Source organism: Dermochelys coriacea, chromosome 8, assembly GCF_009764565.3.
Source record: "Dermochelys coriacea isolate rDerCor1 chromosome 8, rDerCor1.pri.v4, whole genome shotgun sequence".
Classification (NCBI taxonomy): Eukaryota; Metazoa; Chordata; order Testudines; family Dermochelyidae; genus Dermochelys; species Dermochelys coriacea.
Genome location: NC_050075.1, coordinates 92,955,408 through 92,972,406, shown reverse-complemented (window position 1 = coordinate 92,972,406; position 16,999 = coordinate 92,955,408). Strand labels below are relative to the sequence as shown.

The 16,999-nt window shown below is 40.0% G+C and overlaps 1 pseudogene; it reads right to left on the bottom strand.

Annotated features, from left to right (window-relative positions):
* Positions 1 to 16,999, bottom strand: part of LOC119860524 — a 114,868-nt pseudogene that overhangs the window by 75,312 nt on the left and 22,557 nt on the right.

The window sequence follows — 16,999 nt, the reverse complement described above, 5'->3', positions numbered from 1 at the left end:
ATTCAAACTGTAGGATTACTCATTAGATTACATAATATTCAAGTTGGGCAGTTTCTGCTGGAAAATGCTGATTTATTGAAAGTAAAACATTCCGCGGGAACGTGTCAGTTTTGATGAAGCTTTGAAAGAAAACCTGCCTCCTCGCCCACCTGCCCCCTTAGCAGCCCATTATTAACACTGAAACATGTCCCATTTCAAGAACATTTTGTTGTTTCCAAAAGGAAATATTGTGAAATTGCACTTCTGCAAACTGGACCCAACAATCTTTTTTCCGTATGAATGTGAAAAAACTTTGATCACTAGAATGTTTTCCACTCAACTCTACTAAAGATCAAGGTGAAACTAGCTGGGGGATCTAATGAGGCAGAATGCAATAGCCCAAACTGGAATATGGCTACATCACTGGAGTTAACATTTCCATTTTTGTGAAGACATGCAAGAGATTTTGCATGACCTCCAAAGATCAGGAACTTGCCTGAGGTCTCATCTAAAAGATGGCAACTCCAATAATACAGATTCCCATAACACCATGTCAGCATTCATTCAGCATTCACTCTGATAAGAGTGCCACCTATGGAATCACTAAATGGTGTGATCTTAACATTGTGGCTAATAGTTTATCAAGATTCAGAAAGGGACTGGACATTTATATGGATAACAAGAATATCTGGGATTATAATAGTTAACATTAACAACAATTTTAGAATGAATGCTCAGGATTTAAGCCAATCTGACTGTTTTAGAGACCAGAATGAGACCTAAAGTGGGGGACAGTTTATCCAACATATGCCAAATGCAGCATCTGGTGCTGGCCACTGTCAGAAACAAGATACTGGACTAAATGGATCAGAGTCTGAACCAGTATGGCAGTTTCTGTGTTCTCATTTCTAGTTTCAAATGTCTCTTCTTATTGTTGCTGAAAACAAGTGTGCAGCTCACTAATTCCTTTCAGGTTATGGAAAGGAAAGTACAAATCAACATTAGTTATGGCTCATCTCTGTGTTCTTGGAAGTATTAGCTTTAAATCAATACATATCAGCAACAGTCAATTTCTTCTTCCACCCAAAAATAGTTCTATAAACTCTGTTGCCATAACAAACCATAAAGAACAGGCTATCACACACTTATAAACATTACAACATATAATAATCCAAGTTACCAAATAAACTACAAGTACTAGATACCATAGGGCATCTGGCTTTATTTAATTTGCTTTATAACGGGTAATAACATGACAGCACAGCTGACATGTGGAAGAGCATGTCGGGCCAACTATTCAACTTAGCCACAAGCCAGCCTCCAGGATTGTATCTACAAAAGTGAGCATATGCTCATTTTGCAGCCACGTTCCCAGAGTGAGTGTGCAAACACAATGTTCTACATGCAAAATAGGTTCTGAATGCAAAACAGGTGCACACCAAATCTTGTATGCCTGTTCTTCACAATTCCTCCCAAAAATGTTGACATTAACTTTAAAAGGGCAGGATACAAATTAAAATTGGGAGACCACCAACTGCACCTCTGGAGCAAATCTCACCTACATACACCATTTATTTAAACAAGCTATTTGCGGGAGGAGCCTTTTTTTTGTCATGTATTCGTACAGTGCCTAGAAAAACATAGGGCTCCTAGGTCCTATTGCAGTACAAATTATAATGAACATATGCAGTGAAGTTATTAATTACCGTGCCTTTGTTCATTGTTTTCCTGCTTAATGTGAATTGCCATCAATGGAAAAAATATGCCCTTGACAGAAAGAAGCGGGAGCAAATTGTGAGAGCAGCCAAGGACCTCTATGGTTTATAGAGCCAGGGAGTAAGTAATAAAACCAATTACTGCCCTAATCTAATTTGCGTAATGGTTTTGGGCCAAGCAGGGAAAAGAGTCTGGCAACAATTTAACATGTTAATTGTAAAGATGGACCAAAAAGTCTGAGATCTGAACATCTGGGATAATATGGGTCTGCCTACAAATTTCACAGGTGATACCTATTCTGTAAATGGACCAGACAAATATTCAAGATTCAAGCACTTTGAACTTTGTGAAAGTCTGCATCAGAACTTTACAGCTCAGGCCCATCTCTAGTTAATGGAAAAGTTTAGGGCAGAATTTGAACCACATAGTGGATCTCAGCTTTGGTATTCTGCTCTTCCTACTTGCAGAGAACTCTTATGGTCTCCAATAAGGGATCAGCTCCCAGGAAGACCAGGATATTAGCAGAGATCCCCATTGCACATCTGAGGGGATCAGAGGGGTTTTTTTTCACCTTTGGAGAGTAAGATCAAAGTTACCGTTATGTTCCCAAGTTGCAGGGCTGGGATTTCGTCATTAACTGGATTGATGATAACATAGAAAGGCATCTCTGTGGATTTATGAAGACCATCATAAACAGAGATCATGAAATGATCGGCAGTGGGTTCTGAGCATTCATGCTTGGACAGAACATAGTTGATATAACCAGACCAGAGACTCTGAAGACTGAATGAACCTTGGTAGAAAGTAGATGAGATTAAAAATAAAGTAGAGGAAGTTTAAACTCAGACTTTGTAGGTCAGACTCATCTCTAAATATTATTGATAAGACCAAATAAGCACCATTGAGGCCTAGTAGACTATGGATTCATTTCCCAAGGGAGTAGTGGAAATCCTTTTGCTTGAATCACTGAAAATTATGCTAGACAAATCACTCATGAATACACTGTGAAGAACTGCGTGCTGAATGATGGACAAGATAACAATAAGTTTCTATGATTTGACGCTGTTTAAATAGATAATGATTAGCTAACTAGAAGCCACTTGCTGCACTGTATTTCCTCAAGATGTTCTCTCTCTCTCCTACCAATACCCATCATTATATAACCAGTTGTGAAGCATTACCCAATAATCTTTTACCACATTAAACTCCAATAAGTCCCTTTATTATCAGGAATACATCACAAAAAGTCTGTAACTCGCTTATATTGATTCCAGCATTGCTTTTTTCATAGCCAGGTAAGGGAAGTGTGTCTTCTAGGTAACCATACTGAGGGTTTGTCTCCAAGAAGAAGGTTAGTTCCTCAGGGATGGTGTCCTTATCTGAGGCATTCAGATATTCCAAATTGATACATTCTGAAGACCCCTCATCCACTAAGAACATGCGTCCTGAGAAAAGCCAAGTCAGCATTATTCTAACTATTTGGAACAAATCGCTTAGTTGCATCAGTTATCGACATCTGGTTAATTGATCAAACCAAAAAATTACCAAGTACCAACAACTGCCCGGGCAGTCGATTAATACAGGATCCGTCAACCATAGGAGTAGCTGTTTGTAAGGGGATGATGATATTTATTACTATTGGGTTAGCGTGAGAGTGTTAGCAAAGGGCAGTGCATAGCTCTCTGCCCCAGGAGCAGAATAGGGAGAGAATTGGGACTTTCAGAGGCTCAAATCCCTACCTGGTTCCTCCCTTTCTCCAAAGGGGAACAGTCTGGTATCAGGTCTATACCAATAGCGGGTTACCTCCCCCTCTGAAATGAGATGGCCGGTGGGTTAGGGAGCTGGAATTCAGGCTCCATCTACTCCTGGCCAACTTGTAGGAGGGGCTGTAGCTCCCCCATGGAGCGAGGGCTGTAGCAAGCCCTCTAGAAAAAAAGAAAGTAAGGGAAATGGTAGCCAGGAAGTCTTAATAAATTAACTGAAGAGTCATTTTAGATCAGGTCTACGAGGTCTATTTAGGTTTATTATTTTGTTTGTTTTTAAAACTATACTTTTCCTTTGCTATGTACTATGAGGATTTATTTAAATAAACATACATATTAAAATAATTGCAAAAACTACACATGCATATATGATTTCTGAAAATAATTCTTTAATATATATACAAATGAATAGCACAAGCACATAGGGACAAAATCAGAAAGGCTAAGACACAAAATGAGTTATACCTAGCAAGGAACATAAACAGCAATAAGAAGAGGTTCTTTAAATACATTAGGAGCAAGAGAAAGACAAAGGAAAGTGTAGGTTCTCTATTTAGTAAGAAGGAGAGCTAATGACTGATGACATCAGGAAAGCTGAGGTGTTTAATGCCTATTTTTCTTAAGTCTTCACTAAAAAGCTTAATGGCAACCGGATACTCAACACAAACAATATTAACAACAAGGAGGGAAAATCTCAAGGCAAAATAGGGAAAGAACACATTAAATAAGTGTGACGGGTTGGATCACAGAAACCCCCTTGGGGCTGCCAACTGATATGCCAAGACTACTTCTGCCCCTGCTTTCCCTGCCCTCCCAGCTGGGACTTCAGAGCCCTCCCTGGTCTGAGATAGACCCACTAGCCTGCTGCAAACCCAGACCCAGGTCGGAACCACGTCCCCTAACAGCTTTAGGCTTAAACTACAAAAGTTTTTTTTCTCCTGATAATAGCTCATCTTAATTAATTAGCCTCTTACTCCACCTTTTCATATTCTCTGTGTATATCTTCTTACTATATGTTCCATTCCATGCATCTGATGAAGTGGGCTGTAGCCAATGAAAGCTTATGCTCAAATAAATGTGTTAGTCTCTAAGGTGCCACAAGTACTCCTGTTCTTTTAGCTTAAGAAGTGTTCCTGTCTTTAACACTCAGATGCCCAACTCGCAATGAGGTCCAAACCCCAAATAAATCCATTTTATCCTGTATAAAGTTTAATAAATTAAATTAATTATAAATTAATATTTAATAAAAATCACTTTTTACTTATTAATTAACCCAGAGTATGTATTAATACCTGGGGGGGGGGCAAACAGCTGGGCATATCTCTCTATCAGTGTTATAGAGGGTGAACAATTTATGAGTTTACCCTGTATAAACTTTATACAGGGTAAACTCATAAATTGTTCACCCTCTATAACACTGATAGATATGCACAGCTGTTTGCCCCCCCCCCCAGGTATTAATACATACTCTGGGTTAATTAATAAGTAAAAAGTGATTTTATTAAATACAGAAAGTAGGATTTAAGTGGTTCCAAGTAGTAACAGACAGAACAAAGTGAATTACTAAGCAAAATAAAATAGAACACAAAGTCTATGTCTAAGAAAACTGAATACAGATAAAACTTCATCCTCAAAGCAATTCCAGTGAGCTTCCTTTTACAGACTAGTATCCTTCTAGTCTGGGTCCAGCTATCACTCACACCCCAAGAGAGGCTATCTCTTGAGCAAGCTGAAGACAAAATAGAGGGGCCTCCCAGGGGTTTAGATAGACTTGCTCTTGTAGGTAGACACCCCTCCCTCCCCCTGTGTAGAATCCAGCTACAAAATGGAGTTTTGGAGTCACATGGGCAAGTCACATGTCCCTGCATTACTCAGTTTTTACAGGCAGCAGCCATCACCCACATGCTAAATTGAATTTCTCCAGGAAGATGTCTTATGTGGATTGGAGCCTTCCAAGATCCATTGTGTATTAAATGTTTCTTGATTGGGCACTTAACTTGCAAATTCCTTTCTAAAGAAGCTAACCAAATGCTTTACTAAGGCTACTTAAAAATCAAGCAAGTACACAGACAATATTCATAACTTTGAATATAAAACCGATACATGCACACATATAGGATTAATAGATCCAGTAGATCAAAACCTTTACAGAGATATGCTATATGGCATATGTAGCATAAAACATATTCCAGTTATGTCATATATTCATTCATAAGTATATTTCCATAAAGCTTATAGGGTGCACCATCACAATAAGATAATTAGATAGAATCATAGAATCATAGAATCATAGAATATCAGGGTTGGAAGGGACCCCAGAAGGTCATCTAGTCCAACCCCCTGCTCAAAGCAGGACCAAGTCCCAGTTAAATCATCCCAGCCAGGGCTTTGTCAAGCCTGACCTTAAAAACCTCTAAGGAAGGAGATTCTACCACCTCCCTAGGTAACGCATTCCAGTGTTTCACCACCCTCTTAGTGAAAAAGTTTTTCCTAATATCCAATCTAAACCTCCCCCATTGCAACTTGAGACCATTACTCCTCGTTCTGTCATCTGCTACCATTGAGAACAGTCTAGAGCCATCCTCTTTGAAACCCCCTTTCAGGTAGTTGAAAGCAGCTATCAAATCCCCCCTCATTCTTCTCTTCTGCAGACTAAACAATCCCAGCTCCCTCAGCCTCTCCTCATAAGTCATGTGCTCTAGACCCCTAATCATTTTCGTTGCCCTTCGTTGTACTCTTTCCAATTTATCCACATCCTTCCTGTAGTGTGGGGCCCAAAACTGGACACAGTACTCCAGATGAGGCCTCACCAGTGTCGAATAGAGGGGAACGATCACGTCCCTCGATCTGCTCGCTATGCCCCTACTTATACATCCCAAAATGCCATTGGCCTTCTTGGCAACAAGGGCACACTGCTGACTCATATCCAGCTTCTCGTCCACTGTCACCCCGCTTCTCGTCCACTGTCACCCCAGTTAACCCCAGATAAGTTAGATATATTCAAGTTGGCAGAGCCTGATGAAATTCATCTTAGGGTACTTAAGGAATTAGCTGAAGTAGACTTGGCACTTAGCAATTATCTTCAAGAACTCATGGAGGATGGGTGAGGTCCCAGAGGACTGGAGAAGGGCAAACATAGTTCTTATAATTAAAACAGGGAAAAAAGAGGAATCTCAGAATTATAGGCCAGTCAGCCTACCTTCGATATCTGGAAAGCTACTGGAACAAATCAATTTGTAAGCACCTAGAGAATAATAGGGATATAAGTAATTGACAACCTGGATTTGTCAAGAAAAAATCATGCCAAACCAACCAAATTTCCTTCTTTGACAGGATTACTGGCCTAGTGGAGGAGGGGAAGCAGTAGATGTGATAGATCTTGATTTTGAGAAGGCTTTTGACACAGTCCCACATGACAGCTTCATAAACAAACTAGGAGAAATATAATCTAGATGAATAGATTTTATGATCCAAAGTAACATCCTGCTGTTTAACATGCTGTTTTATTTAAAATGTACATAACCAGAAAAAAATGATGATATAATACTTTAAATGGATCTTGTAACATATTATAGAGTGGCTAAGAGGAGAGCGCTGTACCCTGTTTGGAATAGAGTTCCATATGGCATATAAATGTAATGTCAGCTGCACAGAGCAGAACCAGTTAAGGACCTAACCCTTGGCTCTGACCAAAGTTACTATGAAAGGGCACAACTGGTTGAAAACTACTCTTTAAGTATACAATCTATCAATGGTTAGTTGTCAAAGTTGTCAAAGTGAGATGGGGTCCTGCCAGGGTCAGTCCTGGGTCCAGTACTATTCAATACTATCATTAATGTCTTGGATATTGGAGTGGAGAGTGTGTTCATACAATATGCAGATGACACCAAGCTGGGAAGGGTTGCAAGCACTTTAGTAGACAAGATCAGAACTCAAAAAGACCTTGACAATTTAGAGAATTGTTCTGAAATCAACAAGATGAAATTCAATTAAAACAAGTGCAAAATACTAAATGTAAGAAGGAAAAATCAAACACACAACTACAAAATGGGGAATTATTGGCTAGGTGGTAGTACTGCTGAAGAGGATCTGGGGATTATCGTGGATCACAAATTGAGTATGAGTCAACAATATGATGCAGTTGTAAAATAGGCTAATATTCTGAGGTGCATTAATCAGAATGTTGTATGTAAGATGAGGAGGCAATTGTCCTGCTATACTCAGCATTAGTGAGACCTCAAGTGGAGCACTGTTTCCTATTCTGGGCGCCACACTTTAGGAAAGATGTGGACAAACTGGAGCGAGTCCAGAGGAGAGCAACAAAAATGGTAAAAGGTTTAGAAAACCTGACCTCTGAGGAAAGATTTTAAAAACTGGGCATGTTTAGTCTTGAGAAAAGAAAACTGAAGGGGGACCTGATAACAGTCTTCAAATATGTTTAGAGCTGTTATAAAGAGGACAGTGATCAATTGTTCTCCATGTCCACTGAAGGTAGAACAAGCAGTAATGGGCTCAATCTGCAGTAAGGGAAATTTAGGTTTCATATTAGGAAAACCTTTCTAACTATAAAGGTAGTTAAGCTCAAGACTAGGCTCCCAAGGGAGCTTGTGGAATCCCCATCACTGGAGGTTGTTTAAGAACAGGTTAGACAAACACCTGTCAGAGATCATCTGATTTTCTAGATCCTGCCTCAGCACAGGGGGCTGGACTTGATGATTCACAGGATCCCTTCCAGCCTTACATTTCTATGATTCTACGATATATGGGCAAGACCTGACTTTTTTAAGAAACATGGTTTATATTTATGACTGGACACGCCAAGTGGAGCCTTCATGCCAGCTAATGCACTTCTTAGGTGAGTAGCGCCAAGTGCCTCACTAAATCCCCCCAGGATGCATTAATCAGCACTACTGCACTGGCTTGTATCTCTGCCCATATTTAGTTGATGCCAGAGGTTAAATTGTCTTCTCACAGTGCTGGCAGAGTTTGAAACCACAAACTTGTAGCAATGTGCACAGTTCAGTGTGCCAGTTAGTGTCAATATTATTATGGGACTGAGGTCTGAATTGACTCCCCACTTGGCCCCTCTGAACCACCCTCCTCCAGCTGATATATCTAGGCATTTGTAGCATGCCTATCATTGTAGTATCTAGCCTGCCTCTAAATTCCCTACTGCTAAGAACTGTTCTTTTGGAAGATCTTGTGGGAGTGCTGATTTCTCATCTCAAATCACACCACCACATACAGGTCCACGCTCAGAGTAGGACCACAGTGCACCTCTCACAAGAGAAGCAACAGAGCACAGGAAAAACTGAACAGAGCTGAAGCCCAGCACAGAAGCAGAGCTGCCCATGACGACACAGCCAGAAATGGGATTTAGGAAGTTAGCAAGGGGGCAGGATGGAACTGAAAGCACAGTGAGAGGTTGCAGGAAGGGAAAAGGGAGCACAGCAATGGATGCAAACTCATTTTTTTGAAACTGAATGAGTAGCCAGAAGTCCCAATGAAGCCACAGAGGATTGAGAGTACTCAGCACTTCATAGAATCATAGAATATCAGGGTTGGAAGGGACCTCAGGAGGTCATCTAGTCCAACCCCCTGCTCAAAGCAGGACCAACACCAACTAAATCATCCCAGCCAGGGCTTTATCAAGCCTGACCTTAAAAACCTCAAAGGAAGAAGATTCCTCCACCTCCCTAGTTAACACATTCCAGTGCTTCACCACCCTCCGAGTGAAAAACTTTTTCCTAATATCCAACCTAAACCTCCCCCACTGCAACTTGAGACCATTACTCCTTGTTCTGTCATCTGCTACAACTGAGAACAGTTTAGATCCATCCTCTTTGGAACCCCAGTTCAGGAGGTTGAAAGCAGCTATCAAATCCCCCCTCATTCTTCTCTTCTGCAGACTAAACAATCCCAGTTCCCTCAGCCTCTCCTCATAAGTCATGTGTTCCAGTCCCCTTATCACTTTTGTTGCCCTCCACTGGATGCTTTCCAATTTTTCCACATCCTTCTTGTAGTGTGGGGCCCAAAACTGGACACAGTACTCCAGATGAGGCCTCACCAATGTCGACTAGAGGGGAAAGATCATGTCCTTTGATCTGCTGGCAATGCCCCTACTTATACAGCTCAAAATGCCGTTAGCCTTCTTGGCAATGAGGGCACACTGTTGACTCATATCCAGCTTCTCATCCACTGAAACTCCTAGGTCCTTTTCTGCAGAACTGCTGCTTAGCCATTCGGTCCCTAGTCTGTAGCATGGGATTCTTCTGCCCTAAGTGCAGGACTCTACACTTGTCCTTATTGAACCTCATCAGATTTCTTTTGGCCCAATCCTCTAATTTGTCTAGGTCCCTCTGTATCCTATCCCTACCCTCCAGCGTATCTACCACTCCTTCCACTTCTCAGGCCCTCAGGACTTGTGCCCTGTAGAATAGTTGAAGAAGGACTCAGCAAGAATTTTCAAAAGGGATGGTAAAGGGTGATGTGCATCTGTGTATGTGGGGGAGGTTGGGAGAAACATCAATGTAAAGAAACAAACATCAAAGCAAATCTTCCCCATTGTGCTGGCATCCAGCTGTGGCTATTCACAGATTTAACTGACATCCTCTTCAACATGCCATAGAGAAGTCCCTGCCCCTTCTCAAGAACTGAAAGCCAACAACTCATAAATACCATGGGCCTGATTCTCAACTGTTTGCTGAAATCAATGGCGTTTGATTCTGATGCAGAGTTACACTGGCAGACAATTGAAGGAATGCAATGGAGAATCAGGAGACAGAAGCTTAAACAACCTTTTTTCATAGCTGAACTTTTCCCATGTTTGATGGTGGTCCAAAAGGTAAAAACTCCTTTTGGAAAGTTTGATTATGATCATTTCAGGTATTTTTGAGCTCCACAAACATGAAAAATAAAATTCCCCCCTTAAATTGTATTTGCTTAACTCAAAATAAGCCAAAGCTAGAAACTTTTAAATTGGCTGGTTTTATAGCTGTCATTAACAGGGAAATGAAAAAAAAAACAAATAGTCATATGAAGAAAAGTTCAGTGGTCCAAATTTTGACCTCAGGTAGGGTGGTGTGACACAGGAAAACTCAATAGGACTCTATAACAATTATTTCTTTAAAGAAAAGAAATCCATAGAATTTAATTTTAAAAAATGATAATCTTAAATTTTGTAGTATTTTCCAGGAGTAATTTCAATTATTACCTGTGTATTATAATATGCAATTCAATGGGACAGGTTAATGTTGCAATAGAAATCTTAAACTTTCAGAATTTTCTGATCTTTGTTTGCTCAGTATCTCAACCTTGCTGTTGCAGTGAGGTTAGTTTTATATTTAGTATCATTATTTAGTTTGTACTAGACCTGGACAAAAAGGAGTAGGAAAAAATAACCAAAACCAAAACACTGATGAAAAATTTCTAACCAACTCTAATTTACACTTTTATCGTGTCCTTCATCCAAAGTTTGCAAAGCCTTCTATAAACAGAAATAAATTAGACCCTGCTCCAGAATTGCATTTAAGCACATGTTTAACTATAAGCATGTGAGTAGTCCCTTTGGAATCTGCTCACATACTTAAAGGTAAGCACGTGCTTAAATGCTTTGCTGGACTGAGCTCTTAAACCTCTGTAAATTAAGTAATTTTTATGCCTATTTTACAAAAAGAGAAACAAAGCTACAGAGATTGGAAGGTCAACTTTTTCAGACATGTCCACTAATTTTGGTTTCTTCCCTATTTCAGTTAAAGGCGCCTAGGGCCTGATTTTCAGAAGTGCTGAGTACCACTGACTTCTCCTGCTCTACTCACTAGACTATGCTCCTTTCTCCCATGAGAGGAGAATGATTCCTGCATTAACGGATTCCCAGGTTAACAGTGAGAATAGCATTTAATTTCTCCATTTAATGGGTCAGCCAAGTTGAATTACTGAGCAATGAAGTGTTTGGGTTTCATTAGCAAATGCAACCAAAGAAATGAATAATAATTTAAAAAACAAAAAAAGGAATTAAAATAATATGACAAATTAAAGGGAGTTCCAAAATATCATGTTGCTGAAATACTTCTGCTAAGTGTGTTCCTGCACAGATGGAGCAGAGCACTGTCACCAGTGACCTTGTTCACTCTTCCGCACCAACTCCATTTTTCCAAGTTTCTTCCTCCAACTGGAGCTACGGACCTTCCTTCCTCAGTGGTATTGTGATTTGCCAGCACACATCTTTGAAAGGAACGTCTTTAAGCACTCATTTGAGAACAAAAAAAAGAGAGACAGGAAAATGATTTCCCTGGAAAATGAGCAGAATAACCACCATTGCACAGAATAACATTGCAGCACCAAACGTACATCACCCTTGTTATAACTGGAGATTGCCAGTAATCATTATCAGAGATCTAGGCTATGAAAGCATAGTAGTTAATCACCTGCTCTTATCTGGTGGTTTTAAAGGATCCACTGAGGAGGAATCTTTATATATATATATATATATATATATATATATATATATATATATATATATATATATAGTCAGAATTGACATGGGTAATTTCTGATTAACTCTATTCTAGAGATGGACCTGACTCAAAGAGCACAGGGTCTCAAAAGCTTTGCGAAGTTTCAAATCCAGATGTGGATTTTTGAATCCGTGTCTATATCTATTCTCATTCAGGCTTTCTGACTTCTAACCTGTCCTACTCTAGTTTCTTCACTCATGTTTTCCAAATGGAGCAGTCACTTAGGACTAGACTGTACCTAGCCTGTCCAGATGTACAAGGTGAGGGAAGAGTAAGTCTTCTCCCATTTTGTGTGACCATGCAGAGTATACACACAGTACCTATCACTGAGCTCCCTGATACCATAATGCTGACAGCCATGCTAGAAATCCACTGGGAGCATGGACAGACAGGGCAAGCCCATGCTGAAGCTACTAAAAAGTTTTAGAAGCAGTTGCCACTATATGCTCTACTCTGGGGCCCGCTGCAGGCCTAGTGCCTGACCCGGCACAGTGACTGCCAATTACCATCTCTACTGCTGCACAGTGGCTTAAAGCCACAGGCCACAATTCTGCCCTAAATCCAAACTCTGTTCAGAATATTGGGTTGGAGTCCTACTTCTGTGCATCTGGCCCTGGCATCTGTTAGAGCCTTGAGGTGGCTCTAAAATAACTCAGCTAGCATGACAGAGCACTCCTCCTGTCTCACTGGGGCAGTGATTGGTAAAAGAGCCAGCTTCAGCAGCTTTACACCAGCAGAGCGTTCTTTTCCACAAATAGGAATGCTCCACTGCCCAGCTACAGCCAGAATCCAGCCCCTTTACGTCACCTGAGCAGTGCAAAGAGAAGAGGCCACAAGCTACAATATTGTCCACAATTTAGCCCTCAGTGTTCTGTATTTCACATAGGTGCTGAAATGCCATTTTTTAATCATGTTGAAATGCTACTTTTAAACAGTAGGGCAAATAATAAAATTGGGCCTGATCCTGCAGGCCTTACTCAGGCAAACTCCCATTGCCTTCAGGAAACGTTTTGCCTAAAAACAGCAGTATCTGGCCTATTGTAATTAACTTGAAAAAGCAGATTAATGTTATAGATACCTCATCCCTGTGGTATGTAGGGTTTTATTAACTTCAGAATGTTTAATATTTTGAGAAGTAAACTAGAAAGACATAGCTAAATTAAGTATTTTCTCTAACCTGTCAGTGTTTCTTGCACTGGCAAAAAGAATGGGATAAATTGGATCAGATGCTGTCTATACTTCAAATCCTAATTGTGAAGGATCCAAATTTTTTAGCAATGCATGGAGGCAAACCAAAAAGCAAATACTACATTGTCTGCGAAGCAGCAGATAGCTCAGTTTACCGATTAGTCAAATGGTTTTGATAGCATGACTAATCTCTGAACAGAAGCATTCCATGTCTATTGGGTCCTGTGCAATGAGGTTTATGACAGCACAGCTCTCCATCCTGTGTCATGAAAAACTTTACAACCTAGGGTACAGAACAGCACTTCCAAGCTTTCAGTGTGTATTCTGGTGTCATCCACAGTAACTCCAAACCAGAGTAGGCTGCGGTGGGCGAGAAATCTACTTTCTGAATTATAATCTGGAAAAAATTATAGTCCGGAAGTTCAGGTTGAATACACTGAAATGTGAAACGGTTTTAGGAAACATACCCAGATGAATGGTGGGACGTTGGTTGTTCATGGGGAGGTCTGTGATGTTCAGATCATAGACGGGGAGACTGGTGTAAAGAGGTAATGATGGAGGGAGAGCTTTATTAAAACAACAACTAGTAGCCTCTTCATATGAGACAATGAGGGTCAAGATGGCCACACAAGGACTATGTCCTATTTCACCTCCTAGAAAGAAACAGAGAATAGAGATACTGAAATCACACTCACAGAAGAGCATACAAGAAGAGTAGAAAAGATCATCTGATCTTTCCTTTTAAAACAAGCTATCAATCAAGTATCTTCAAAGGCTGAGGACTTTGGAGCAAAAAACAAAGGAACTTGTGTGTATTTGGAAATGTTTTAGATTTGATTGTCAAATAAAATTCAGTCTCATAACAGCCATCAAATTTAAAAGACCAGCTCAACAGACCCCTAAGTGATGCCATTTAATGCTCTCCCACATATCTTACAGGTTTGCTATATTACTGGAAAGTTAATACTAGAATAACACATGAAATAGTGCATAGTATTATCCCATTTATAGCATCTTCGGTGTGAGGAACTCAAAGCTCTTTGCATACTTTAACGCATTAAACATCACAACAAGCCTGTCAGGTAAGGAAGTCCTGTATTATCATTTCCATTTTACAGATGGAAGAACAGAGTCAAAGAGTTTGAGAGATAAGCTTTCCATATCATCAGCTAGTTTTTCTCTGATTTTCAGAGATGTTGAGCACCCACAGTTCTGAATGAAGTGAAATTGTGGATGCTCACCATCTCTCAAAGTCAGAACATACGGGACTTCAACTGAATGTCTGCACGCAAAAAATGGATGCACCCAAAATTAGTAGATACTTAAAAAAATTAGGTCTAACGTCACACAGGATAAAGGTCTGTGACAAAGCCAGGAACACACCTCAGATGTCTGGTTTCTCAGTCATGGTCTAGAGCCGCAAGAAAACAAATGGAGTCAGGAATGTCTAAAATACAGGTCCAAAAAATGTGTTCTCACTGTGTCCCTTCACAAGATTTTGACAGAGGCCCCAAAAAATTCTTTTCATCTAAACTTTCCACAGAAATGTTCGAATTTTTGACAGAAAATCCAACACTGAAAAATGTATCCAAAATTGAAATAGTTCAGTGTTTTGACCAAAAAAATTTTTTTTTAAATTTTCTACAGAACTCACACACCTTTTTTCCTAAAAATTTCGTTTGGTCAGAAACCTAGTTTTCTGTTTAAAATCAGTTTCAACAGAAAATTTTTGACCAGCCCTACACAACACAGTCCACTGTGGGGAGGCTGGAAATCTGATATCTAACTCTGTGCAGTGCACAAATCCTTTTTATAACAAAAGTCTTCTGTTGAGTACAACAGGCAATAAGTGCCACACATAGAAAACATTATAAGTGGAATTTTATTGCCCATCCTTAAAAAAAATTGTATGTACCATACTGTACTAAAATAATAGCAGTATATAAGCAGGATTCATTTCTCTAGACTGGGTGGGCTTTATCAACTAACAGGTTACAGTTTTTCATTTCAGATAGGCCAATATTCTCAAAAACAGCTTTATCCTTAACTATAGAAAAGGGTTAAAAAAAATCCCAACAACTAAGGGATCTCATAGAACACAGTGTCAGAAAATTCAAGAGAACACAAAAGACCCCTACTTCCATAAAGGCTTGCTGCAGCGGATTTCAAGGTGGAGATATATTATTTAACAATAATGGAATGGAAAACTTGTCTTATGAAAGGAGACTTAAGGAGCTTGGCTTATTTAGCCTAACTAAAAGAAGGTTGAGGGGAGATATGATTGCTCTCTATAAATATATCAGAGGGATAAATACAGGAGAGGGAGAGGAATTATTTCAGCTCAGCACCAATGTGGACACAAGAACAAATGGGTATAAACTGGCCACCAGGAAGTTTAGACTTGAAATTAGACAAAAGTTTCTAACCATCAGAGGAGTGAAGTTTTGGAATAGTCTTCCAAGGGAAGCAGTGGGGGCAAAAGATCTATCTGGTTTTAAGATTCTACTCAATAAGTTTATGGAGGAGATGGTATGATGGGATAATGTGATTTTGGTAAGTAATTGATCTTTAAATATTCAGGGTAAATAGGACGAATCCCCTGAGATGGGATATTAGATAGATGGGATCTGAGTTACCCAGGAAAGAATTTTCTGTAGTATCTGGCTGGTGAATCTTGCCCATATGCTCAGGGTTTAGCTGATTGCCATATTTGGGGTTGGGAAGGAATTTTCCTCCAGGGCAGATTGGAGAGGCCCTGGAGGTTTTTTGCCTTCCTCTGTAGCATGGGGCATGGGTCACTTGGGGGAGGCTTCTCTGCTCCTTGAAGTCTTTAAACTACGATTTGAGGACTTCAATAGCTCAGACATAGGTGAGGTTTTTCGTAGGAGTGGGTGGGTGAGATTCTGTGGCCTGTGCTGTGCAGGAGGTCGGACTAGATGATCAGAATGGTCCCTTCTGACCTTAGTATCTATGAATCTATGAACAATCACTAGGAGGCATCTACTGACAAAACAGTACCCACCAGGATGAGCATACAGAATGCTAGTGTGCAACTGCCAATATTTCGAGAGCCCATTCTGCCCATAGGATGAATAGCAGTGTTCTTGGGAAAAAGAGCAGAGCAACAGAGAAAGCAGTCTCTTATTGCAAGGGCTGCTACAGTCACAGGGTGGGGGAGGAGGAGCGGGGAAAGCAGGTGGTTTTGAACTTGAAAGAAAGATTAATGTATTGAAGTAGTGTTCTGCTCCAGGCTGATGGCATGAACAATAATCTGCTATGCTTGAAGTCTGTACAACAGTAGCATTCTTGCTGCTGTGCAGGAGGAATTGAATGATAATGTATCTGGACATAAAAGCAAAAAAAAAAGTGAGAAATAAGGATTTTTTCTACCGAAATTAAAGTATTTTAAAAGAAAAGGAGTACTTGTGGCACCTTAGAGACTAACAAATTTATTTGAGCATAAGCTTTCGTGAGCTACAGCTCACTTCATTGGATGCAACGATGAAGTGAGCTGTAGCTCACGAAAGCTTATGCTCAAATAAATTTGTAAATCTCTAAGGTGCCACAAGTACTCCTTTTCTTTTTGCGAATACAGACTAACACGGCTGCTACTCTGAAACCTATTTTAAAAGACAGTCTTTTGATGTTCTTTATTGCAACCGAAACTGCACAAGAAAGGGGGTTGATGGAGACTTCTTCTAATATTCATTAGTATATACAAACACAGTTTTAAAGTAAAATCAGAAAAGGTGCAGGAGAGAATTGCACTGAAAATTTAACATTCAAAATATTGGTTTGACTCAAAACAGTAAAGACGAGGACAATTCAGGCGGCTAT